Source organism: Ranitomeya imitator, chromosome 1 (assembly GCF_032444005.1).
Source record: "Ranitomeya imitator isolate aRanImi1 chromosome 1, aRanImi1.pri, whole genome shotgun sequence".
NCBI classification, from domain to species: Eukaryota; Metazoa; Chordata; class Amphibia; order Anura; family Dendrobatidae; genus Ranitomeya; species Ranitomeya imitator.
Window position 1 is genome coordinate 654,449,279 of NC_091282.1, and position 26,685 is coordinate 654,475,963.

At 46.8% G+C, this 26,685-nt stretch overlaps 1 protein-coding gene across 4 annotated transcripts in view; it reads right to left on the reverse strand.

The window, feature by feature from the left end:
- Positions 1 to 26,685, reverse strand: part of TNFAIP8L2 (TNF alpha induced protein 8 like 2) — a 175,202-nt gene that overhangs the window by 5,831 nt on the left and 142,686 nt on the right. For 3 of the 4 annotated variants that reach the window (XM_069728753.1, XM_069728752.1, XM_069728751.1), the window contains one exon: positions 18,898 to 18,959. The gene's annotated coding sequence lies outside the window, so the exon portion shown is untranslated. Of the gene's footprint in view, positions 1 to 15,832; positions 15,951 to 18,897; positions 18,960 to 26,685 lie in introns of those variants that run through there. The other variant, XM_069728750.1, reaches the window with a different exon arrangement.

The window sequence follows — 26,685 nt, forward strand, 5'->3', positions numbered from 1 at the left end:
AGAAAGTCGCTATTACAGGAGGCTTTCCTCACACTTTGAATGGCACAGCAAGTCACCATTGTGTCATTTTTTTGTCTCGCTCTCTGTATTGTTTGTCTTTGTTTTCGCCTGTATATGAACCTGGAAGATCAGGATGAACAGTGTTGTACTCTATGCTGCATCCATGCAGGCAATCTTTATCGGGGACATTTGATGATTTAGGGCTTTGATACCGAGGGTGCAATGACCCATCAGTATGACAATTTTTTGAAGGGAACATAAACTTATTTTTTTACATGCTTTAAATGTCACTTTCTTTTGTTCCTGTGACTCAACATTACTGCTATATGACCTTCTCTTCCCTGTATACAAATCTAGTCCTTATTGTTTTTTAACCAACTGGGTGTGGTCCTCAAAACACACACACTTGACACATTTGGTGTAGGATGTAATGTCTGATCCGCTCTGTAATTACACCAAAAAAGTAATTAATTTAAAACAGTGAGAAAGCCCTGAAATATTGTCGTTAGTCGCCTATCCTGGCTTTGGACATTTCTTCTTCATTAGCCTTAGTCCACGTTCTTCTGCTCAGCTTCAGCTTTGAGTCAATCGTCTCTGCTTCTACTGCCTTGCATGCCACCATCAGCGTTGTTTCCAAGTTCAGTCCTGCTTACTGAGTGACATACAAGCCAATCATCCCAGCATATAAGTTACCAACTTCTTGCAGCTATTCTCACTCCTGTTCAAACCTGGCCTCTGCAATCAAGGTAACACATCTCTTCAAGCAAGTTTCCAGATTTTCTAAACTTTATTTTATTCCTGCAGTTAACCATTCCATGCTGCAAGTTTCAGTTTACATACATTGCTGCTATTAACTATTGCTTTGCTAGAAGATACCAGACTGCATTTACTTCTCTACTACATTTTTTTATATTAACCTTTGCCTGCTGGAAGATATGAGACTGCTTTCCTGTGATTAACTGCTTTCTTCCCGGAAGATACCAGTTTTCTATACTGCCACTGTTCCTGTGTATGTCCACACACCATGCTCTGCTTCATCTATGCTACCTGCTCCGCTTTTTTTTCTACCGTCCAACATTCTCTGCTGCCTTGTGTTCTTTTTGATGATTCACGTGTCGTCCGTCAAGACCTGCACGATTGCCTCTGGTCCTTGTTGTTTCTCAGACCTAAGACTTAAAGAATCCACTTCACCAAGTGAGTCCATAACAACTGGAACCATTTTCCCTGGTGGAGTTGAGGTCCTTTTATCCATGCATTGCAAACAAGCGAAAGCTGATGTGACTCCCCCTCTCCCAAATTGTACATATAAACTAGTGAAAATGAACAGGCACCAGATGAACTAGAGATGACTTGGGATACTGGCACCTAATACACTTCAGTAAGGATTTTGTATTTTAAGAGATGATCTCACACAACATCAGATCATCCCCTTTCAAAAAGGTGCAATATCAATTGCAAGTGATTCATTTCTGTTATTATACATGGTCTTATTGAAAAACTATCCAATGTTCCCAGGCCATTGGGACATTCATAGTTAATCCTCTGAGCTATTGTTATATAGAAATCTGAATCAGTTGCACGAAAGTGACCACTTCCGTATAGGGAAAGAGTCATATGATATGTGAATTAGGCTGAAAACTAGATAAACATCCAAAAATGACAAAAAGTAGAAAGTCGCGATTAAACCAAGATAATGTAACGTCTTAATAATTATCTGATTACAGCTCAAGTGATGTAAAATAAAAAAATGTACTGCTCTGATATTCAAGAATATAACTACTATAATACCGCCCCAATGTACAAGAATATAACTACTATAATACTGCTTCTATATACAAGAATATAACTACTATAATACTGCTCCTATGTACAAGAATATAACTACTATAATACTGCCCCCTATGTACAAGAATATAACTGCTATAATACTGCTCCTATGTACAAGGATATAACTACTATAATACTGCCTCTATGTACAAGAATATAACTACTATAATACTGCTCCTATGTACAAGAATATAACTACTATAATACTGCCCGTATGTACAAGAATATAACTACTATAATACTGCTCCTATGTACAAGAATATAACTACTATAATACTGCTCCCTATGTACAAGAATATAACTACTATAATACTGCCCCTATGTCCAATAATATAACTACTATAATACTGTCCCTATGTCCAATAATATAACTACTATAATACTGCCCGTATGTACAAGAATACAACTACTATAATACTGCCCCCTATGTACAAGAATACAACTACTATAATACTGCCCGTATGTACAAGAATACAACTACTATAATACTGCCCTCTATGTACAAGAATATAACTACTATAATACTGCCCCTATGTCCAAGAATATAACTACTATAATACTGCCCCCTATGTACAAGAATATAACTACTATAATACTGCCCCCTATGTACAAGAATATAACTACTATAATACTGCCCCTATGTCCAATAATATAACTACTATAATACTGCTCCTATGTACAAGAATATAACTACTATAATACTGCCCGTATGTACAAGAATACAACTACTATAATACTGCCCCCTATGTACAAGAATATAACTACTATAAAACTGCCCCTATGTCCAATAATATAACTACTATAATGCTGCCCCCTATGTACAAGAATATAACTACTATAATACTGACCCTATGTACAAGAATATAACTACTATAATACTGCTCCTATGTACAAGAATATAACTACTATAATACTGCCCCTATGTCCAATAATATAACTACTATAATACTGCTCCTATGTCCAAGAATATAACTACGATAATACTGCCCGTATGTACAAGAATATAACTACTATAAGGCTGGGATCACACATGCGAGAAACACGTTCGTGTCTCGCATGTGAAATCCAAGCTCTGGCGCCGGCACTCCAGAGCGGAGCGTGCGGCTGCATAGCAACACATGGCACTCCAGAGCGGAGCGTGCGGCCGCATAGCAACACATGGCACTCCAGAGTGGAGCGTGCGGCCGCATAGCAACACATGGCACTCCAGAGCGGAGCGTGCGGCTCCGGCGCCAGAGCTTGGATTTCACATGCGAAACACGGACGTGTTTCTCGCATGTGTGATCCCGGCCTAATACTGCGCCTATGTACAAGAATATAGCTACTATAATACTGCTCCCTATGTAATTGAAATCAGACTTGAAACCCGGCCGTTTGTGTCACCCTAATATTAGAATATTCCCGATTAGGTTCACATTACCCATCACACTGATTTTGTTTTTATGTGCTCAAAAAGCAATAAGGTCTTACTAGCAGTAGGGGGAGCATTAACCCCCTTCACCACCATTCCAGAGAATGGGAATAATTAAATTTTTCGCTGCGAGAGGACATGGCGACACTAAATGATTGTGACTCATCCACAGGTGATTTGTAAGCAGTGTAAACACTGGCAGCGGTGTGAAATGAGAATTCCTGACTGCACCACAAAACCTGGGATTTGTAGTTCAACCAAATAATTTATAGATTTTTAAACGGGAGCCTTCTCAGTGATGTCACCACTGATCCCTATTGATGGATAGGAGGCATTCTCAGTGATGTCACCGCTGATCTCTAGTGATGGATAGGAGGCATTCTCAGTGATGTCACCGCTGATCTCTAGTGATGGATAGGAGGCATTCTCAGTGATGTCACCGCTGATCTCTAGTGATGGATAGGAGGCATTCTCAGTGATGTCACCGCTGATCTCTAGTGATGGATAGGAGGCATTCTCAGTGATGTCACCGCTGATCTCTAGTGGTGGATAGGAGGCATTCTCAGTGATGTCACCGCTGATCTCTAGTGATGGATAGGAGGCATTCTCAGTGATGTCACCGCTGATCTCTAGTGATGGATAGGAGGCATTCTCAGTGATGTCACCGCTGATCTCTAGTGATGGATAGGAGGCATTCTCAGTGATGTCACCGCTGATCTCTAGTGATGGATAGGAGGCATTCTCAGTGATGTCACCCCTGATCTCTAGTGATGGATAGGAGGCATTCTCAGTGATGTCACCGCTGATCTCTAGTGGTGGATAGGAGGCATTCTCAGTGATGTCACCCCTGATCTCTAGTGATGGATAGGAGGCATTCTCAGTGATGTCACCGCTGATCTCTAGTGATGGATAGGAGGCATTCTCAGTGATGTCACCGCTGATCTCTAGTGATGGATAGGAGGCATTCTCAGTGATGTCACCGCTGATCTCTAGTGGTGGATAGGAGGCATTCTCAGTGATGTCACCCCTGATCTCTAGTGATGGATAGGAGGCATTCTCAGTGATGTCACCCCTGATCTCTAGTGATGGATAGGCGGCATTCTCAGTGATGTCACCGCTGATCTCTAGTGATGGATAGGAGTCATTCTCATTGATGTCACCGCTGATGTCTAGTGATGGATAGGCGGCATTCTCAGTGATGTCACCGCTGATCTCTAGTGATGGATAGGAGGCATTCTCAGTGATGTCACCGCTGATCTCTAGTGATGGATAGGAGGCATTCTCAGTGATGTCACCTCTGATCTCTAGTGATGGATAGGAGGCATTCTCAGTGATGTCACCGCTGATCTCTAGTGGTGGATAGGAGGCATTCTCAGTGATGTCACCGCTGATCTCTAGTGATGGATAGGAGGCATTCTCAGTGATGTCACCGCTGATCTCTAGTGGTGGATAGGAGGCATTCTCAGTGATGTCACCGCTGATCTCTAGTGATGGATAGGAGGCATTCTCAGTGATGTCACCTCTGATCTCTAGTGATGGATAGGAGGCATTCTCAGTGATGTCACCGCTGATCTCTAGTGATGGATAGGAGGCATTCTCAGTGATGTCACCTCTGATCTCTAGTGATGGATAGGAGGCATTCTCAGTGATGTCACCTCTGATCTCTAGTGATGGATAGGAGGCATTCTCAGTGATGTCACCGCTGATCTCTAGTGGTGGATAGGAGGCATTCTCAGTGATGTCACCGCTGATCTCTAGTGGTGGATAGGAGGCATTCTCAGTGATGTCACCGCTGATCTCTAGTGGTGGATAGGAGTCATTCTCAGTGATGTCACCGCTGATCTCTAGTGATGGATAGGAGGCATTCTCAGTGATGTCACCGCTGATCTCTAGTGATGGATAGGAGGCATTCTCAGTGATGTCACCGCTGATCTCTAGTGATGGATAGGAAGCATTCTCAGTGATGTCACCTCTGATCTCTAGTGATGGATAGGAGGCATTCTCAGTGATGTCACCGCTGATCTCTAGTGGTGGATAGGAGGCATTCTCAGTGATGTCACCGCTGATCTCTAGTGGTGGATAGGAGGCATTCTCAGTGATGTCACCGCTGATCTCTAGTGATGGATAGGAGGCATTCTCAGTGATGTCACCTCTGATCTCTAGTGGTGGATAGGAGGCATTCTCAGTGATGTCACCGCTGATCTCTAGTGGTGGATAGGAGGCATTCTCAGTGATGTCACCGCTGATCTCTAGTGGTGGATAGGAGGCATTCTCAGTGATGTCACCGCTGATCTCTAGTGATGGATAGGAGGCATTCTCAGTGATGTCACCGCTGATCTCTAGTGATGGATAGGTGGCATTCTCACTGATGTCACCGCTGATCTCTGGTGATGGATAGGTGGCATTCTCAGTGATGTCACCGCTGATCTCTGGTGATGGATAGGAGGCATTCTCAGTGATGTCACCGCTGATCTCTAGTGATGGATAGGAGGCATTCTCAGTGATGTCACCGCTGATCTCTAGTGATGGATAAGAGGCATTCTCAGTGATGTCACCGCTGATCTCTAGTGATGGATAGGAGGCATTCTCAGTGATGTCACCCCTGATCTCTAGTGATGGATAGGAGACATTCTCAGTGATGTCACCCCTGATCTCTAGTGATGGATAGGAGGCATTCTCAGTGATGTCACCTCTGATCTCTAGTGGTGGATAGGAGGCATTCTCAGTGATGTCACCGCTGATCTCTAGTGATGGATAGGAGGCATTCTCAGTGATGTCACCGCTGATCTCTAGTGATGGATAGGAGGCATTCTCAGTGATGTCACCTCTGATCTCTAGTGATGGATAGGAGGCATTCTCAGTGATGTCACCTCTGATCTCTAGTGATGGATAGGAGGCATTCTCAGTGATGTCACCGCTGATCTCTAGTGGTGGATAGGAGGCATTCTCAGTGATGTCACCGCTGATCTCTAGTGGTGGATAGGAGGCATTCTCAGTGATGTCACCGCTGATCTCTAGTGATGGATAGGAGGCATTCTCAGTGATGTCACCGCTGATCTCTAGTGATGGATAGGAGGCATTCTCAGTGATGTCACCGCTGATCTCTAGTGATGGATAGGAGGCATTCTCAGTGATGTCACCGCTGATCTCTAGTGATGGATAGGAGGCATTCTCAGTGATGTCACCGCTGATCTCTAGTGATGGATAGGAGGCATTCTCAGTGATGTCACCGCTGATCTCTAGTGATGGATAGGAGGCATTCTCAGTGATGTCACCGCTGATCTCTAGTGGTGGATAGGAGGCATTCTCAGTGATGTCACCGCTGATCTCTAGTGATGGATAGGAGGCATTCTCAGTGATGTCACCGCTGATCTCTAGTGGTGGATAGGAGGCATTCTCAGTGATGTCACCGCTGATCTCTAGTGATGGATAGGAGGCATTCTCAGTGATGTCACCGCTGATCTCTAGTGATGGATAGGAGGCATTCTCAGTGATGTCACCTCTGATCTCTAGTGGTGGATAGGAGGCATTCTCAGTGATGTCACCGCTGATCTCTAGTGGTGGATAGGAGGCATTCTCAGTGATGTCACCGCTGATCTCTAGTGGTGGATAGGAGGCATTCTCAGTGATGTCACCGCTGATCTCTAGTGATGGATAGGAGGCATTCTCAGTGATGTCACCGCTGATCTCTAGTGATGGATAGGTGGCATTCTCAGTGATGTCACCGCTGATCTCTGGTGATGGATAGGTGGCATTCTCAGTGATGTCACCGCTGATCTCTGGTGATGGATAGGAGGCATTCTCAGTGATGTCACCGCTGATCTCTAGTGATGGATAGGAGGCATTCTCAGTGATGTCACCGCTGATCTCTAGTGATGGATAAGAGGCATTCTCAGTGATGTCACCGCTGATCTCTAGTGATGGATAGGAGGCATTCTCAGTGATGTCACCCCTGATCTCTAGTGATGGATAGGAGACATTCTCAGTGATGTCACCCCTGATCTCTAGTGATGGATAGGAGGCATTCTCAGTGATGTCACCTCTGATCTCTAGTGGTGGATAGGAGGCATTCTCAGTGATGTCACCGCTGATCTCTAGTGATGGATAGGAGGCATTCTCAGTGATGTCACCGCTGATCTCTAGTGATGGATAGGAGGCATTCTCAGTGATGTCACCTCTGATCTCTAGTGATGGATAGGAGGCATTCTCAGTGATGTCACCGCTGATCTCTAGTGATGGATAGGAGGCATTCTCAGTGATGTCACCTCTGATCTCTAGTGATGGATAGGAGGCATTCTCAGTGATGTCACCGCTGATCTCTAGTGGTGGATAGGAGGCATTCTCAGTGATGTCACCGCTGATCTCTAGTGGTGGATAGGAGGCATTCTCAGTGATGTCACCGCTGATCTCTAGTGGTGGATAGGAGTCATTCTCAGTGATGTCACCGCTGATCTCTAGTGATGGATAGGAGGCATTCTCAGTGATGTCACCGCTGATCTCTAGTGATGGATAGGAGGCATTCTCAGTGATGTCACCTCTGATCTCTAGTGATGGATAGGAGGCATTCTCAGTGATGTCACCTCTGATCTCTAGTGATGGATAGGAGGCATTCTCAGTGATGTCACCGCTGATCTCTAGTGGTGGATAGGAGTCATTCTCAGTGATGTCACCGCTGATCTCTAGTGATGGATAGGAGGCATTCTCAGTGATGTCACCTCTGATCTCTAGTGATGGATAGGAGGCATTCTCAGTGATGTCACCGCTGATCTCTAGTGATGGATAGGAGGCATTCTCAGTGATGTCACCGCTGATCTCTAGTGATGGATAGGAGGCATTCTCAGTGATGTCACCGCTGATCTCTAGTGATGGATAGGAGGCATTCTCAGTGATGTCACCGCTGATCTCTAGTGATGGATAGGAGGCATTCTCAGTGATGTCACCTCTGATCTCTAGTGATGGATAGGAGGCATTCTCAGTGATGTCACCGCTGATCTCTAGTGGTGGATAGGAGTCATTCTCAGTGATGTCACCGCTGATCTCTAGTGATGGATAGGAGGCATTCTCAGTGATGTCACCTCTGATCTCTAGTGATGGATAGGAGGCATTCTCAGTGATGTCACCGCTGATCTCTAGTGATGGATAGGAGGCATTCTCAGTGATGTCACCGCTGATCTCTAGTGATGGATAGGAGGCATTCTCAGTGATGTCACCGCTGATCTCTAGTGATGGATAGGAGGCATTCTCAGTGATGTCACCGCTGATCTCTAGTGATGGATAGGAGGCATTCTCAGTGATGTCACCGCTGATCTCTAGTGGTGGATAGGAGGCATTCTCAGTGATGTCACCTCTGATCTCTAGTGGTGGATAGGAGGCATTCTCAGTGATGTCACCGCTGATCTCTAGTGGTGGATAGGAGGCATTCTCAGTGATGTCACCGCTGATCTCTAGTGGTGGATAGGAGGCATTCTCAGTGATGTCACCGCTGATCTCTAGTGATGGATAGGAGGCATTCTCAGTGATGTCACCGCTGATCTCTAGTGATGGATAGGAGGCATTCTCAGTGATGTCACCGCTGATCTCTAGTGATGGATAGGAGGCATTCTCAGTGATGTCACCGCTGATCTCTAGTGATGGATAGGTGGCATTCTCACTGATGTCACCGCTGATCTCTAGTGATGGATAGGTGGCATTCTCAGTGATGTCACCGCTGATCTCTGGTGATGGATAGGAGGCATTCTCAGTGATGTCACTGCTGATCTCTAGTGATGGATAGGAGGCATTCTCAGTGATGTCACCGCTGATCTCTAGTGATGGATAAGAGGCATTCTCAGTGATGTCACTGCTGATCTCTAGTGATGGATAGGAGGCATTCTCAGTGATGTCACCCCTGATCTCTAGTGATGGATAGGAGACATTCTCAGTGATGTCACCCCTGATCTCTAGTGATGGATAGGAGGCATTCTCAGTGATGTCACCTCTGATCTCTAGTGATGGATAGGAGGCATTCTCAGTGATGTCACCGCTGATCTCTAGTGATGGATAGGAGGCATTCTCAGTGATGTCACCTCTGATCTCTAGTGATGGATAGGAGGCATTCTCAGTGATGTCACCGCTGATCTCTAGTGATGGATAAGAGGCATTCTCAGTGATGTCACTGCTGATTTCTAGTGATGGATAGGAGGCATTCTGGTCTCTGGCGGTTGGACACAGAGCACATACTATCTCCCCAGCTTAGCTGGAAAGCGGAGGGCAGATGTCTCAGGTCAGTCTTAGAGCTCCACAGAGAGCGCTCCATGTACAGATGACTATGAAAAGCACCTAAGCCTTTGCTGTAATGACATTGTAACAATGTACAGGAACTGAAGGGTTAATGGTGGGGTTATGTCATGATAGCAGCCTGTTTCCTGTCCATCCTCAACCTCAGGATGACTGACAGGTTCCTATGCCCTGAAAACCTGCAGCCAGCTCCTCCTGTCACACAGCACCAGTGCCCCATCCCCGCAGCACAGACCCCTACCCAGATGGGCAGAGAGATTGGAAGAAAGAGTGAGGAAAAAGAGAGAGGGTAAGAGAAAGAGATAGAAAAGGAAAGCTAGTAGTAGGAAAGAGAAGGGGCGAAAACAGCAAGAGAGAAAGAGAAAAGGGAGAGGTGAGAGGAAGAGTGGGAAAAAAAGAATGAGAGAAAGTAAATGAAAAAGTGAAAAAATGAGAAAGAGAGAAGATACTGACAGAGGAGGAAGAGAAAAAGACCAAGACGGTAAAAAACAATGAAAGAAAGGAGAGAGAAATAAGGAAAGAGAGGAAAAAGAGCACTTGATAGAAAGTTGGGGGGGAAAAAAAGACAAAAGGAAATAAAAAAAAGATGAAAAGAGTGAGATAGAGAAGAGGCAGAAGAAAAGAAATTTGAGGAGGAAAAGTGCAGAAAACCTAGAGAAGAGGCAGACACAGAGAGTGAATGACTGCAAGTATGACTCGGTCTAGAAGATGGAGACTTCCATAATGCAGTCACCACAGTACTTGGAAGACAGAATCCAGGGTCAGATGTGACTTATTGGCCACAATGACTTGAATCAATGAAAAAGCTGCAGTGGCTGTAAACCAAGCTGTAAAGGCACAGATGATTGGCCTCGGGGAGACCAAAACATCCAACACTGCGGAGACACCATCACGTGTTTCTCAACGCAGTGATTCCAGAACACTGCCCCCATCCCTTATGGGAAATATGCAGATGCATGTAAAGAAGCTGCGGAGACACCATCACGTGTTTCTCGACGCAAGCAGTGAATAGCCAGGCTTTTCCCCGGGAAGGAACAACCACGGGAAGGGCAGCATCCTATGAAGGAAAGCCACCTATGCCAAGCATGGTATCCATCCACAGACAGCTGTTTCGGGGTTTTTGCCCCTCATCAGTGTGGAGTAGGAATCTGGCTATTAGGAGCAGTGCCTAGTAAAAAGGCTATAAAGGCACAGATGATTGGCCTCGGGGAGACCAAAACATCCAACACTGCGGAGACACCATCACGTGTTTCTCAACGCAGTGATTCCAGAACACTGCCCCCATCCCTTATGGGAAATATGCAGATGCATGTAAAGAAGCTGCGGAGACACCATCACGTGTTTCTCGACGCAAGCAGTGAATAGCCAGGCCTTTCCCCGGGAAGGAACAACCACGGGAAGGGCAGCATCCTATGAAGGAAAGCCACCTATGCCAAGCATGGTATCCATCCACAGACAGCTGTTTCGGGGTTTTTGCCCCTCATCAGTGTGGAGTAGGAATCTGGCTATTAGGAGCAGTGCCTAGTAAAAAGGCTATAAAGGCACAGATGATTGGCCTCGGGGAGACCAAAACATCCAACACTGCGGAGACACCATAACGTGTTTCTCAACGCAGTGATTCCAGAACACTGCCCCCATCCCTTATGGGAAATATGCAGATGCATGTAAAGAAGCTGCGGAGACACCATCACGTGTTTCTCGACGCAAGCAGTGAATAGCCAGGCCTTTCCCCGGGAAGGAACAACCACGGGAAGGGCAGCATCCTATGAAGGAAAGCCACCTATGCCAAGCATGGTATCCATCCACAGACAGCTGTTTCGGGGTTTTTGCCCCTCATCAGTGTGGAGTAGGAGTCTGGCTATTAGGAGCAGTGCCTAGTAAAAAGGCTATAAAGGCACAGATGATTGGCCTCGGGGAGACCAAAACATCCAACACTGCGGAGACACCATCACGTGTTTCTCAACGCAGTGATTCCAGAACACTGCCCCCATCCCTTATGGGAAATATGCAGATGCATGTAAAGAAGCTGCGGAGACACCATCACGTGTTTCTCGACGCAAGCAGTGAATAGCCAGGCCTTTCCCCGGGAAGGAACAACCACGGGAAGGGCAGCATCCTATGAAGGAAAGCCACCTATGCCAAGCATGGTATCCATCCACAGACAGCTGTTTCGGGGTTTTTGCCCCTCATCAGTGTGGAGTAGGAATCTGGCTATTAGGAGCAGTGCCTAGTAAAAAGGCTATAAAGGCACAGATGATTGGCCTCGGGGAGACCAAAACATCCAACACTGCGGAGACACCATCACGTGTTTCTCAACGCAGTGATTCCAGAACACTGCCCCCATCCCTTATGGGAAATATGCAGATGCATGTAAAGAAGCTGCGGAGACACCATCACGTGTTTCTCGACGCAAGCAGTGAATAGCCAGGCCTTTCCCCGGGAAGGAACAACCACGGGAAGGGCAGCATCCTATGAAGGAAAGCCACCTATGCCAAGCATGGTATCCATCCACAGACAGCTGTTTCGGGGTTTTTGCCCCTCATCAGTGTGGAGTAGGAATCTGGCTATTAGGAGCAGTGCCTAGTAAAAAGGCTATAAAGGCACAGATGATTGGCCTCGGGGAGACCAAAACATCCAACACTGCGGAGACACCATCACGTGTTTCTCAACGCAGTGATTCCAGAACACTGCCCCCATCCCTTATGGGAAATATGCAGATGCATGTAAAGAAGCTGCGGAGACACCATCACGTGTTTCTCGACGCAAGCAGTGAATAGCCAGGCCTTTCCCCGGGAAGGAACAACCACGGGAAGGGCAGCATCCTATGAAGGAAAGCCACCTATGCCAAGCATGGTATCCATCCACAGACAGCTGTTTCGGGGTTTTTGCCCCTCATCAGTGTGGAGTAGGAAGCCAGATTCCTACTCCACACTGATGAGGGGCAAAAACCCCGAAACAGCTGTCTGTGGATGGATACCATGCTTGGCATAGGTGGCTTTCCTTCATAGGATGCTGCCCTTCCCGTGGTTGTTCCTTCCCGGGGAAAGGCCTGGCTATTCACTGCTTGCGTCGAGAAACACGTGATGGTGTCTCCGCAGCTTCTTTACATGCATCTGCATATTTCCCATAAGGGATGGGGGCAGTGTTCTGGAATCACTGCGTTGAGAAACACGTGATGGTGTCTCCGCAGTGTTGGATGTTTTGGTCTCCCCGAGGCCAATCATCTGTGCCTTTATAGCCTTTTTACTAGGCACTGCTCCTAATAGCCAGATTCCTACTCCACACTGATGAGGGGCAAAATACCCCGAAACAGCTGTCTGTGGATGGATACCATGCTTGGCATAGGTGGCTTTCCTTCATAGGATGCTGCCCTTCCCGTGGTTGTTCCTTCCCGGGGAAAGGCCTGGCTATTCACTGCTTGCGTCGAGAAACACGTGATGGTGTCTCCGCAGCTTCTTTACATGCATCTGCATATTTCCCATAAGGGATGGGGGCAGTGTTCTGGAATCACTGCGTTGAGAAACACGTGATGGTGTCTCCGCAGTGTTGGATGTTTTGGTCTCCCCGAGGCCAATCATCTGTGCCTTTATAGCCTTTTTACTAGGCACTGCTCCTAATAGCCAGATTCCTACTCCACACTGATGAGGGGCAAAAACACCGAAACAGCTGTCTGTGGATGGATACCATGCTTGGCATAGGTGGCTTTCCTTCATAGGATGCTGCCCTTCCCGTGGTTGTTCCTTCCCGGGGAAAGGCCTGGCTATTCACTGCTTGCGTCGAGAAACACGTGATGGTGTCTCCGCAGCTTCTTTACATGCATCTGCATATTTCCCATAAGGGATGGGGGCAGTGTTCTGGAATCACTGCGTTGAGAAACACGTGATGGTGTCTCCGCAGTGTTGGATGTTTTGGTCTCCCCGAGGCCAATCATCTGTGCCTTTATAGCCTTTTTACTAGGCACTGCTCCTAATAGCCAGATTCCTACTCCACACTGATGAGGGGCAAAAACCCCGAAACAGCTGTCTGTGGATGGATACCATGCTTGGCATAGGTGGCTTTCCTTCATAGGATGCTGCCCTTCCCGTGGTTGTTCCTTCCCGGGGAAAGGCCTGGCTATTCACTGCTTGCGTCGAGAAACACGTGATGGTGTCTCCGCAGCTTCTTTACATGCATCTGCATATTTCCCATAAGGGATGGGGGCAGTGTTCTGGAATCACTGCGTTGAGAAACACGTGATGGTGTCTCCGCAGTGTTGGATGTTTTGGTCTCCCCGAGGCCAATCATCTGTGCCTTTATAGCCTTTTTACTAGGCACTGCTCCTAATAGCCAGATTCCTACTCCACACTGATGAGGGGCAAAAACACCGAAACAGCTGTCTGTGGATGGATACCATGCTTGGCATAGGTGGCTTTCCTTCATAGGATGCTGCCCTTCCCGTGGTTGTTCCTTCCCGGGGAAAGGCCTGGCTATTCACTGCTTGCGTCGAGAAACACGTGATGGTGTCTCCGCAGCTTCTTTACATGCATCTGCATATTTCCCATAAGGGATGGGGGCAGTGTTCTGGAATCACTGCGTTGAGAAACACGTGATGGTGTCTCCGCAGTGTTGGATGTTTTGGTCTCCCCGAGGCCAATCATCTGTGCCTTTATAGCCTTTTTACTAGGCACTGCTCCTAATAGCCAGATTCCTACTCCACACTGATGAGGGGCAAAAACCCCGAAACAGCTGTCTGTGGATGGATACCATGCTTGGCATAGGTGGCTTTCCTTCATAGGATGCTGCCCTTCCCGTGGTTGTTCCTTCCCGGGGAAAGGCCTGGCTATTCACTGCTTGCGTCGAGAAACACGTGATGGTGTCTCCGCAGCTTCTTTACATGCATCTGCATATTTCCCATAAGGGATGGGGGCAGTGTTCTGGAATCACTGCGTTGAGAAACACGTGATGGTGTCTCCGCAGTGTTGGATGTTTTGGTCTCCCCGAGGCCAATCATCTGTGCCTTTATAGCCTTTTTACTAGGCACTGCTCCTAATAGCCAGATTCCTACTCCACACTGATGAGGGGCAAAAACACCGAAACAGCTGTCTGTGGATGGATACCATGCTTGGCATAGGTGGCTTTCCTTCATAGGATGCTGCCCTTCCCGTGGTTGTTCCTTCCCGGGGAAAGGCCTGGCTATTCACTGCTTGCGTCGAGAAACACGTGATGGTGTCTCCGCAGCTTCTTTACATGCATCTGCATATTTCCCATAAGGGATGGGGGCAGTGTTCTGGAATCACTGCGTTGAGAAACACGTGATGGTGTCTCCGCAGTGTTGGATGTTTTGGTCTCCCCGAGGCCAATCATCTGTGCCTTTATAGCCTTTTTACTAGGCACTGCTCCTAATAGCCAGATTCCTACTCCACACTGATGAGGGGCAAAAACCCCGAAACAGCTGTCTGTGGATGGATACCATGCTTGGCATAGGTGGCTTTCCTTCATAGGATGCTGCCCTTCCCGTGGTTGTTCCTTCCCGGGGAAAGGCCTGGCTATTCACTGCTTGCGTCGAGAAACACGTGATGGTGTCTCCGCAGCTTCTTTACATGCATCTGTAAACCAAGCTGTGACATCAGGACTATGGGTGACATAAGTGTCAGCCTAATCCAGATAACATGTGACAGCTTGCACTCTGCACCATCACCAGCATTAGAACTTGATCTGCACCTGTTGAGAGAGTGAGCGAGTAATACATTTCATTATCTGAGTCCAGGGGTTACTGTAGACCCCATGGCGGTCACTTGCCTAGCCGTGATAGGCCACAACAGTGATGAATGGAGTTCAGGGTCTCTAGTCAGGGCTGAGTGCTGACATCTTATCTCAGGCTTATCCTGTATTGTGACACTGACAACCATACAACCATGAGGACTAAAAATAAAGTGAATCTTCCTGGAAATTCCCCTCTGTGGGGTGACACTTTATGCGGTAAAGATGCACATTCCTGTCGGCGTGTCCCTACAAGACCAGAAAACAGACCGAATTCATTGTATCCCTCCAGCTATGTCCCTTCTTGCATGACTTAACCCCTTGCTTGCCTGGCACCTATGTTGCCTGCGTCTCTGCTACCTGGTGCAGAAAACAGATGCTGGCGCTGACTGCTGGCTGTGACTGAGCCACATACGGTAACGCAGTGATAACGCGCCGTGGGCATCAGGCTGAGATCGCAGACTTCTTTGTTCTGCAGCAGCTTCTGCTTAAACCCGAGAAGTAAGGAGTGACCATACAGGAGACCTGGCTGTACCGGGCGCCCGGCCCCATGCCGGCCCGTCTGCCTCCATCACTTACTTGTGCCGCTCTCCGGTGAGCCCCGCAGCTCGCACCTCGGCTCACGGACTCTCCCGCCGCTGACACTCACACTTCTCCGATAACAACTTCTCGGGCACTTCCTTGAGGAACTTGAGAGCCGTCCCGCCCTCCACCGGGGAGGGGGCGCTGCACAACTACGTGATGTCACAGATAACCTGAGGCTTTGTCATGGACGAGCCCCTGTACCTGAGAGCTGTGTGGTCGGCGACATGTGAGGCAGGGATGTGGAATATCACGGAGAAATCCGAACCCTCGTGTAACACCGCGCCCTCCATCACGGGGATATACTATCACCATCAGATAATCTCCAGGGACTAGTACTGCTCAATGGGTGTATCTAATCCTGCCATGTGTGATACTGACTGCTCAATGGGTGTACCTAATCCTGCCATGTGTGATACTGACTGCTCAATGGGTGTATCTAATCCTGCCATGTGTGATACTGACTGCTCAATGGGTGTATCTAATCCTGCCATGTGTGATACCGACTGCTCAATGGGTGTATCTAATCCTACCATGTGTGATACCGACTGCTCAATGGGTGTATCTAAGCCTGCCATGTGTGATACTGACTGCTCAATGGGTGTATCTAATCCTACCATGTGTGATACCGACTGCTCAATGGGTGTATCTAAGCCTGCCATGTGTGATACTGACTGCTCAATGGGTGTATCTAATCCTACCATGTGTGATACCGACTGCTCAATGGGTGTATCTAAGCCTGCCATGTGTGATACTGACTGCTCAATGGGTGTATCTAATCCTACCATGTGTGATACCGACTGCTCAATGGGTGTATCTAAGCCTGCCATGTGTGATACTGACTGCTCAATGGGTGTATCTAATCCTGCCATGTGTGATACTGACTGCTCAATGGGTGTATCTAATCCTGCCATGTGTGATACTGACTGCTCAATGGGTGTATCTAATCCTACCATGTGTGATACCGACTGCTCAATGGGTGTATCTAATCCTGCCATGTGTGATACCGACTGCTCAATGGGTGTATCTAAGCCTGCCATGTGTGATACTGACTGCTCAATGGGTGTATCTAATCCTACCATGTGTGATACCGACTGCTCAATGGGTGTATCTAAGCCTGCCATGTGTGATACTGACTGCTCAATGGGTGTATCTAATCCTACCATGTGTGATACCGACTGCTCAATGGGTGTATCTAATCCTGCCATGTGTGATACCGACTGCTCAATGGGTGTATCTAAGCCTGCCATGTGTGATACTGACTGCTCAATGGGTGTATCTAATCCTACCATGTGTGATACCGACTGCTCAATGGGTGTATCTAAGCCTGCCATGTGTGATACTGACTGCTCAATGGGTGTATCTAATCCTACCATGTGTGATACCGACTGCTCAATGGGTGTATCTAAGCCTGCCATGTGTGATACTGACTGCTCAATGGGTGTATCTAATCCTGCCATGTGTGATACTGACTGCTCAATGGGTGTATCTAATCCTGCCATGTGTGATACTGACTGCTCAATGGGTGTATCTAATCCTGCCATGTGTGATACTGACTGCTCAATGGGTGTATCTAATCCTGCCATGTGTGATACTGACTGCTCAATGGGTGTATCTAATCCTACCATGTGTGATACCGACTGCTCAATGGGTGTATCTAAGCCTGCCATGTGTGATACTGACTGCTCAATGGGTGTATCTAAGCCTGCCATGTGTGATACTGACTGCTCAATGGGTGTATCTAAGCCTGCCATGTGTGATACTGACTGCTCAATGGGTGTATCTAAGCCTGCCATGTGTGATACCGACTGCTCAATGGGTGTATCTAATCCTGCCATGTGTGATACCGACTGCTCAATGGGTGTATCTAATCCTACCATGTGTGATACTGACTGCTCAATGGGTGTATCTAATCCTGCCATGTGTGATACCGACTGCTCAATGGGTGTATCTAATCCTGCCATGTGTGATACTGACTGCTCAATGGGTGTATCTAAGCCTGCCATGTGTGATACCGACTGCTCAATGGGTGTATCTAATCCTGCCATGTGTGATACCGACTGCTCAATGGGTGTATCTAATCCTGCCATGTGTGATACTGACTGCTCAATGGGTGTATCTAATCCTGCCATGTGTGATACTGACTGCTCAATGGGTGTATCTAATCCTACCATGTGTGATACCGACTGCTCAATGGGTGTATCTAATCCTGCCATGTGTGATACCGACTGCTCAATGGGTGTATCTAATCCTGCCATGTGTGATACTGACTGCTCAATGGGTGTATCTAAGCCTGCCATGTGTGATACCGACTGCTCAATGGGTGTATCTAATCCTGCCATGTGTGATACCGACTGCTCAATGGGTGTATCTAATCCTGCCATGTGTGATACTGACTGCTCAATGGGTGTATCTAATCCTGCCATGTGTGATACTGACTGCTCAATGGGTGTATCTAATCCTGCCATGTGTGATACCGACTGCTCAATGGGTGTATCTAATCCTGCCATGTGTGATACTGACTGCTCAATGGGTGTATCTAAGCCTGCCATGTGTGATACCGACTGCTCAATGGGTGTATCTAATCCTGCCATGTGTGATACTGACTGCTCAATGGGTGTATCTAAGCCTGCCATGTGTGATACTGACTGCTCAATGGGTGTATCTAATCCCTTCTTGTGTGATACTCTCTGCTGAGCCGTGTATCTAATCTATAAGGTATGATGAGATGAGTGAGTTTTCTGGAAATGTTAGAGAAGACACTATGAAGTTCCACTGGTAAATACGGATCTAATACGTTGATAAGAAATTCTTAGTCTGAAGAGCTTGAATTCAATTTACTGCCGCCATACAGAACCTACATAATACCACAATGATGCCATGTCAATCCCGAAACAAAGTGCTATATGGTGCTAAGCCAACAGCACAATACCGCACTATAGAGGTTTACAACACTGCGCTAATAACGGTGTCCTGTGCCCACTGCACAGCGTATATTTCTGCCATTTCTCTGCTGCGGTCTCTTCTCTTCAAGCTAAATAAATGATGAGGACTCGCCTTACCTGACATTAATACTTCTCGCTGACCGCACCGTCGCGCTCCCTGTGATGACACCTGTCCTAATCTGCAGAACAAAAGGTGGACGGAATATTACATGTAAATATATATAAAAGGGGTGCACCCCTGTACTAATAATGATACAGGGTGCAAAACCTCGTCTGTAGGGCAAACTAGATACAGCAAAGAAGAGAAAAGACTAATGATGGTCTGCACACCCGGAAATGATAAGGAATCAGAAAACTTTAATTATTACACCTCAAAAAAGACAGACACAGATAAAATCATTTAACAAGGCCTAACATTTTTGTTTTTCTCTTTTTCTCATGTGCCACACTAATGAACTCCGCTGTCCGTTTATCCATGATTAGCAGGGTGTAAGGCTAACAATTTCGGCCACTCCTTTACCATTTGGGAACTTTAACTCTGACATATACCTTCCATAAAATGAGCCAGATTGCAAAGGTTTATTATGTTTCCCCCTCCCCTTGGGCTATTTCGTTAGACGTATTTTGTTAATAACCTAATATTTCTGTGGTCTTTTGTTTATTTGCTTTTGCACCCACACATCATATGCCCCCCGCAGCTCATCGACATTCATGCCGTGTGAATCTCTCCTGCACTTTTTTCTATATGGCGCTCTGCTACTGAGGTTTCTGTCTGACGCGTGCGCGGTTTTGCTCCCCCTAGGGTTGGTGTTGCGCATGTGCACCATGACTACGGCAACTCTTCTGGCTATAGCCACATTGTTGCACCTTCCAGGGTGGCTGGGATGGGCATCTACGTCTCTGCCACACACCAGTTCGTATTTATCTAATCAGCGATACCTCTATATTTATCTCAGAAAATACTCATGACCTCACTTCCACTGACGAAGCTGCTGTTGCAGCGATACGCGTGGGGCTCTCGCCTCACCCCTTATTCTTATCTCTTGTCTCTCCTGGGCGCCTCTATCCGCTGCACTCCCCCGCAGCTCGAGTGGTATTTATCTACCTAGAGTCGGTTTATTTTTCCCCACCTTGCTTTCTCCAGGCGCAATTACACATTATTTGTTATCAGTTGCTGCCTATTTTTGTTGGACCAGGTCCACATAGGTATTTGGACACACATCCTTGTGGGGTTTATGCTTATGTGTCAGCCTAATATTATGTGCACGTTGGGACTCAGGCTTTCCAGGTACCTGGCATGCTCAGACAATACTGTTATTTAATGTACTAGCTATTGAACCCATTCTATGCCCGGGTGGCGAGCATTTATATTGGTATATGGTCTCCATCCTGTCATGTGCTGCTCCATCCTGCGTCCCCATCCTGTCATGTGCTCCTCCATCCTGCGTCCCCATCCTGTCATGTGCTGCACCCATCCTGCGCCCCCATTCTGACATGTGCTGCTCCATCCTGCGTCCCCATCCTGTCATGTGCTCCTCCATCCTGCGTCCCCATCCTGTCATGTGCTGCACCCATCCTGCGCCCCCATTCTGACATGTGCTGCTCCATCCTGCGTCCCCATCCTGTCATGTGCTGCTCCATCCTGCGTCCCCATCCTGTCATGTGCTGCACCCATCCTGCGCCCCCATTCTGACATGTGCTGCTCCATCCTGCGTCCCCATCCTGTCATGTGCTCCTCCATCCTGCGTCCCCATCCTGTCATGCGCTGCTCCATCCTGCGTCCCCATCCTGTCATGAGCTGCTCCATCCTGCGCCCCCATTCTGACATGTGCTGCTCCATCCTGCGTCCCCATCCTGTCATGTGCTGCTCCATCCTGCGTCCCCATCCTGTCATGTGCTGCTCCATCCTGCGCCCCCATTCTGACATGTGCTGCTCCATCCTGCGTCCCCATCCTGTCATGTGCTGCTCCATCCTGCATCCCCATCCTGTCATGTGCTGCTCCATCCTGCGTCCCCATCCTGTCATGTGCTGCTCCATCCTGCGTCCCCATCCTGTCATGAGCTGCTCCATCCTGCGTCCCCATCCTGTCATGAGCTGCTCCATCCTGCGTTCCCTTTCCTGTCATGCGCTGCTCCCATCCTGCGTCCCCATCCTGTCATGTGCTGCTCCATCCTGCGTCCCCATCCTGTCATGTGCTGCTCCATCCTGCGTCCCCATCCTGTCATGTGCTGCTCCATCCTGCGTCCCCATCCTGTCATGTGCTGCTCCATCCTGCGTCCCCATCCTGTCATGAGCTGCTCCATCCTGTGCCCCCATCCTGTCATGAGCTGCTCCGTCCTGCGTCCACATCCTGTCATGTGCTGCTCCATCCTGCGTCCCCATCCTGTCATGTGCTGCTCCATCCTGCGCCCCCATCCTGTCATGTGCTGCTCCATCCTGCGTCCCCATCCCGTCATGTGCTTCTTCCATCCTGCACCCTCGCTCTGTCATGTGTGGATCCTGTGCACACGCTACCTGATTCCTTTCCGCTGCCATTTTCTTGGTCCTCCTGCTGCCGGCACCTGCAGTGTGTCTTCAAGAAAATGGCGCCGGAAAGCGCGGACTGCGCAGGCGCCGATTCCGGCAGCAGGACCAAGAAAATTGCAGCGGAAAGGAATCAGATGGCGTAGGTAACAAATTGCTGTGGCATGAAGTGCCACAGCATCATCAGGGTGCAATCATGTCCACGGTGTCCCCACGTCCGGGTTACGGATCATAAATTTCCCCCTGCTCCCGGCAGTCCGCGCTTTCCGGCACCATTTTATTTTTTTTTCCTGACACTGGCTATAATGTAACGCTAGGAGCGTCGCGCCTGCACAGTCTATAAAGGCATCGGACAGAGTGACGCTCCCAGCGTTATATTATAGATAGCCGTATATATCATTGTGGGGTCTGTGCCTACATTCAAGCCTAACATTGTGATATGAATATTGGTATTTGGGCTTTCCAGGCATTGAGCATGCTTAGATAGCACTGTTACTTAGTTATGTATATGGCACTGTGGTTATTACTGTTATTATGGGGACATTGTGGATATCACTGTTATTATGGGGGCACTGTGGATATCACTGTTATTATGGGGCACTGTGGTTATTACTGTTATTATGGGGACACTGTGGATATCACTGTTGTTATGGGGACACTGTGGATATCACTGTTATTATGGGTGCACTGTGGTATCACTGTTATTATGGGGGCACTGTGGATATCACTGTTATTATGGGGGCACTGTGGATATCACTGTTATTATGGGGGGCACTGTGGATATCACTGTTATTATGGGGGCACTGTGGATATCACTGTTATTATGGGGGCACTGTGGAATCACTGTTATTATGGGGCACTGTGGATATCACTGTTATTATGGGGGCACTGTGGATATCACTGTTATTATGGGGCACTGTGGTTATTACTGTTATTATGGGGACACTGTGGATATCACTGTTATTATGGAGCACTGTGGTTATTACTGTTATTATGGGGCACTGTGGATATCACTGTTATTATGGGGCACTGTGGATATCACTGTTATTATGGGGCACTGTGGTTATTACTGTTATTATGGGGACACTGTGGATATCACTGTTATTATGGGGCACTGTGGTTATTACTGTTATTATGGGGCACTGTGGATATCACTGTTATTATGGGGCACTGTGGATATCACTGTTATTATGGGGCACTGTGGTTATTACTGTTATTATGGGGACACTGTGGATATCACTGTTATTATGGAGCACTGTGGATATCACTGTTATTATGGGGCACTGTGGATATCACTGTTATTATGGGGGCACTGTGGATATCACTGTTATTATGGGACACTGTGGATATCACTGTTATTATGGGGCACTGTGGATATCACTGTTATTATGGGGGCACTGTGGATATCACTGTTATTATGGGACACTGTGGATATCACTGTTATTATGGGGGCACTGTGGATATCACTGTTATTATGGGGCACTGTGGATATCACTGTTATTATGGGGCACTGTGGATATCACTGTTATTATGGGAGCACTGTGGATATCACTGTTATGGAGGCACTGTGGATATCACTGTTATTATGGGGACACTGTGGATATCACTGTTATTATGGGGCACTGTGGGTATCACTGTTATTATGGGGGCACTGTGGATATCACTGTTATTATGGGGGCACTGTGGATATCACTGTTATTATGGGGCACTGTGGATATCGCTGTTATTATGGGGGCACTGTGGGTATCACTGTTATTATGGGGGCACTGTGGATATCACTGTTATTATGGGGCACTGTGGATATCTCTGTTATTATGGGGACACTGTGGATATCACTGTTATTATGGGGACAATGTGGATATCACTGTTATTATGGGAGCACTGTGGATATCACTGTTATTATGGGGGCACTGTGGATATCACTGTTATTATGGGGGCACTGTGGATATCACTGTTATTATGGGGCACTGTGGATATCACTGTTATTATGGGGGCACTGTGGATATCACTGTTATTATGGGGGCACTGTGGATATCACTGTTATTATGGGGGCACTGTGGATATCACTGTTATTATGGGGACACTGTGGATATCAGTGTTATTATGGGGGCACTGTGGATATCACTGTTATTATGGGGACACTGTGGATATCAGTGTTATTATGGGGGCACTGTGGATATCACTGTTATTATGGGGCACTGTGGATATCACTGTTATTATGGGGCACTGTGGATATCACTGTTATTATGGGGGCACTGTGGATATCACTGTTATTATGGGGCACTGTGGATATCACTGTTATTATGGGGACACTGTGGATATCACTGTTATTATGGGAGCACTGTGGATATCACTGTTATTATGGGGCACTGTGGATATCACTGTTATTATGGGGGGCACTGTGGATATCACTGTTATTATGGGGGCACTGTGGATATCACTGTTATTATGGGGGCACTGTGGAATCACTGTTATTATGGGGCACTGTGGATATCACTGTTATTATGGGGGCACTGTGGATATCACTGTTATTATGGGGCACTGTGGATATCACTGTTATTATGGGGCACTGTGGATATCACTGTTATTATGGGGGCACTGTGGATATCACTGTTATTATGGGGCACTGTGGATATCACTGTTATTATGGGGCACTGTGGATATCACTGTTATTATGGGGGGCACTGTGGATATCACTGTTATTATGGGGGCACTGTGGATATCACTGTTATTATGGGGGCACTGTGGAATCACTGTTATTATGGGGCACTGTGGATATCACTGTTATTATGGGGGCACTGTGGATATCACTGTTATTATGGGGCACTGTGGATATCACTGTTATTATGGGGCACTGTGGTTATTACTGTTATTATGGGGACACTGGATATCACTGTTATTATGGGGCACTGTGGATATCACTGTTATTATGGGGCACTGTGGATATCACTGTTATTATGGGGGGCACTGTGGATATCACTGTTATTATGGGGGCACTGTGGATATCACTGTTATTATGGGGGCACTGTGGAATCACTGTTATTATGGGGCACTGTGGATATCACTGTTATTATGGGGGCACTGTGGATATCACTGTTATTATGGGGCACTGTGGATATCACTGTTATTATGGGGCACTGTGGTTATTACTGTTATTATGGGGACACTGTGGATATCACTGTTATTATGGGGCACTGTGGATATCACTGTTATTATGGGGCACTGTGGATATCACTGTTATTATGGGAGCACTGTGGATATCACTGTTATGGGGGCACTGTGGATATCACTGTTATTATGGGGACACTGTGGATATCACTGTTATTATGGGGCACTGTGGGTATCACTGTTATTATGGGGCACTGTGGGTATCACTGTTATTATGGGGGCACTGTGGATATCACTGTTATTATGGGGCACTGTGGATATCTCTGTTATTATGGGGACACTGTGGATATCACTGTTATTATGGGGACAATGTGGATATCACTGTTATTATGGGGACACTGTGGATATCACTGTTATTATGGGGCACTGTGGATATCACTGTTATTATGGGGAGCACTGTGGATATCACTGTTATTATGGGGCACTGTGGATATCACTGATATTATGGAGCACTGTGGATATCACTGTTATTATGAGAGCACTGTGGATATCACTGTTATTATGGAGCACTGTGGATATCACTGTTATTATGGGGGCACTGTGGATATCACTGTTATTATGGGGGCACTGTGGATATCACTGTTATTATGGGGCACTGTAGATATCACTGTTATTATGGGGCACTGTGGGTATCACTGTTATTATGGGGACAGGGTGGATATTATTGTTATTATGGGACACTGTGGATATCACTGTTATTATGGGGCACTGTGGATATCACTGTTATTATGGGAACACTGTGGATATCACTGTTATTATGGGGCACTGTGGATATCACTGTTATTATGGGAACACTGGATATCACTGTTATTATGGGGGCACTGTGGATATTATTGTTATTATGGGGACACTGTGGATATCACTGTTATTATGGGGCACTGTGGATATCACTGTTATTATGGGGACACTGTGGATATCACTGTTATTATGGGGGCACTGTGGATATCACTGTTATTATGGGGGCACTGTGGATATTATTGTTATTATGGGGACACTGTGGATATCACTGTTATTATGGGGCACTGTGGATATCACTGTTATTATGGGGACACTGTGGATATCACTGTTATTATGGGGGCACTGTGGATATCACTGTTATTATGGGGACACTGTGGATATCACTGTTATTATGGGGGCACTTTGGATATTATTGTTATTATGGGGGCACTGTGGATATTATTGTTATTATGGGGACACTGTGGATATCACTGTTATTATGGGGACACTGTGGATATCACTGTAATTATGGGAACACTGTGGATATCACTGTTATTATGGGGGCACTGTGGATATTATTGTTATTATGGGGACACTGTGGATATCACTGTTATTATGGGGCACTGTGGATATCACTGTTATTATGGGGACACTGTGGATATCACTGTTATTATGGGGACACTGTGGATATAACTGTTATTATGGGGCACTGTGGATATCACTGTTATTATGGAGCACTGTGGGTATCACTGTTATTATGGGGCACTGTGGATATCACTGTTATTATGGGGGCACTGTGGATATCACTGTTATTATGGGGACACTGTGGATATCACTGTTATTATGGGGCACTGTGGATATCACTGTTATTATGGAGCACTGTGGGTATCACTGTTATTATGGGGCACTGTGGATATCACTGTTATTATGGGTCACTGTGGATATCACTGTTATTATGGGGCACTGTGGATATCACTGTTATTATGGGGCACTGTGGATATCACTGTTATTATGGGGGCACTGTGGATATCACTGTTATTATGGGGCACTGTGGATATCACTGTTATTATGGGGCACTGTGGATATCACTTATTATGGGGCACTGTGGATATCACTGTTATTATGGGAGCACTGTGGATATCACTGTTATTATGGGACACTGTGGATATCACTGTTATTATGGGAGCACTGTGGATATCACTGTTATTATGGGGGCACTGTGGATATCACTGTTATTATGGGGCACTGTGGATATCACTGTTATTATGGGGCACTGTGGATATCACTGTTATTATGGGGACACTGTGGATATAACTGTTATTATGGGGCACTGTGGATATCACTGTTATTATGGAGCACTGTGGGTATCACTGTTATTATGGGACACTGTGGATATCACTGTTATTATGGGGGCACTGTGGATATCACTGTTATTATGGGGGCACTGTGGATATCACTGTTATTATGGGGGCACTGTGGATATCACTGTTATTATG